General features: G+C 28.0%; 1 pseudogene across 1 annotated transcript; it reads right to left on the reverse strand.

Moving 5' to 3' along the window:
- Positions 1–470: 470 nt before the first annotated feature.
- On the reverse strand, positions 471–1,622 carry LOC105628548 (glyoxylase I 4-like; annotated as a pseudogene). The gene is made up of 3 exons (XR_016320534.1): positions 1,328–1,622; positions 1,090–1,203; positions 471–911 (listed from the first exon to the last, which is right to left on the reverse strand). The product of XR_016320534.1 is annotated as a glyoxylase I 4-like (transcript).
- Positions 1,623–2,450: the final 828 nt, after the last annotated feature.

Consider the following 2,450-nt stretch of genomic DNA (forward strand, 5'->3'; position numbering starts at 1 on the left):
TTAATAACTTCAATAAAGCTAGCTAGTTGGTTATAGCATTGGTTTTGTATGATTTACTCATGCAGTTATTAGATCAAATTCATTTTAATTTTTTGGCTCTATACTTCTTTTTTTTTTTTGATGAGTTATACTTCAAATTTAAACTAATTATAAACTATATCCTAATTAAAATGAAAAAAAAAATGTCATTTTCATAGTATTTAGAAGGACAAAATGTCAAATTGATCTTTGAACTTTAGAAATCATATAGTTAATTTAGTCTTTGAATTTCAATACTCTAACTTCAGAAATTTAATAACTTTTTACCAATCGAATTAATAATTTCATTAATTAATTTTTAAATTAAAAATATAATTAATTTCAATAAAAAAATCTAAAATAAAATTGACAATATTAGAGCAGTGGAGTCGAGTGATATTAAAGATGATAATCAAAACAGATTGAATGCTAATATTTCTGTCTTAGGTTGATTTAATCTCAACAAAATCTCAATTTATTAATAAATATTTAGCATTTTCTTATCATTCAACATTATAATAGGTAACCCAATTAATATGCAATAGAATACATTAAACTTGGAAATTTGACATTTTCAGAAATTAGAACTCATTAAAATGAAATGTCAATCATGTCCATGCTGAAGCTCAACATCATGACACTCTCCATGAAGCCACATTTGTTGGGTGTTGTTTTTTTGAAGCTTCCCATATTTGTAGGGATGAAATTGAAAGAGCAAGAAGAAAGTTGAAGAATTGGGATATTTTCACAATTGCAGATTTCAATCACATAACCATCTGGGTCACGAAAGAATATTTGATCCACTCTATTCCCATCATCTTCTACCTCTTGAGTCACACATACCTAATTCCCCTTTCTTGTAGCCTTCTCTTTACAAGCCCAATATTTTTGCACTGAAATCACATTTCAAAACTACCTTTGTTACTATTAACTTAATTATCGTAAACAAACGACTTACTATTAGTTATGAACAGAGCTGTGAACGGAGCGAACTAAAAATAAAATATTCATAGTAACCAATCCTAACTAGTTTTGGATTATAACTTAATTATTTTTATATATTTTAATTACCAGTAATGAAATGTGATTATTGTTGGGATTAATTGGACGAGGTTCAACAATGATATCAAATTCATTGATAGCTGGGTTTTCAATCAAATGTATTCGATGCCATAACTGTAGAACCTACATAAAATCAATTCAAATAAGTGAAAAGTTCATATTCAAGAAAAATTTTTGTACATAGATATTTACCTATTGATCTTTGCGACATTAAAAAAATAAACTAAAAAAAGAAAGAAAAACAAACCAGGCTCCATTGAATTTGAAAGAAGAGGGGCGTTTGATAAGAACAAAGCCCAAAACTTCTTCGTAAAAGCGCATAGATGTCCACACAGATCTGCACAACAAAGAAATATGATTTAAGGACAAAAGGGGCAATGGCTCATGATAGATGCCCACTTCCTCAATTTCCATTTCTATGGTTTTGTTTGAAAAGCATAATAAGCAAACTCTCCTTTTTATAAATTAGCTTGAAGTTTGGGAATGTCTCATAAATTGGAATTCAAATTTATTCTTGAATGTTTTTGTATTTGTGTATGATGAGGAACTTTCTTAGCAGATTGTATCAATTTACCAATCAGCCAAATAAAACGCGGTCTTGTGTTTCATTTGCCTAATGCATGTAATAGGTTAAAAGATGAAAGATTTTTACACGTCTTATTAAATATATATCTTTTGATATAAAAATGGAAAGAATTATGAGAGATTTCTATCCTGAATTAAATAATTTTGATGGTAATAATGACATTTTTTCAGAGGAATCGGATAAAAGAATTTCTTTATTATTTCAAGTAATTCGAGGTAAAAAAACTGATTTACTATGATTTTTTGTGTCCATTTAAGTAAGACCTTAATATATGTCGGTGTTCCTTTAATTTTGAAAATCATATGTGTAACACATGTTTATATTTTCATTTTACTGCAACTTTCCTTTTTATTATATCGAATTGAATTAATGATGCAAATAAGCTTACAATTAAGTTGCTGGCTAGTAATCTTGCAATCTCCTACGAGCACGTTCATTAATCTCTTGTATCTCAACGACGTGATACGTTAGTAACAAACAACCCTTTACGGACAGAACCGTAACGCGGATACGTATCGTACGTTAGAAGTTAGAAGACACGGTTTCATGTTTGTATTATCATGTGATGTGATTTATTGTAATAATAATGTAATATACTAATCTTAGATATTACTATGTATTCCAACGCGGAAATTGTACTGTGAATGAGATTTGCAGGAAATATCAGTTTTTGCTCTTTTCAATCAATTAATAATAATAACTTACTATTATTATTATTATTACTGAAACATCCAAGAAATTTCTAAATATTTCTTTCGAATAGAATTTCTAAAATTTTTAAAAC

Source organism: Jatropha curcas, chromosome 4 (assembly GCF_041381405.1).
Source record: "Jatropha curcas cultivar XTBG-Jc1 chromosome 4, XTBG_Jcur_1.0, whole genome shotgun sequence".
Taxonomy (NCBI): Eukaryota; Viridiplantae; Streptophyta; class Magnoliopsida; order Malpighiales; family Euphorbiaceae; genus Jatropha; species Jatropha curcas.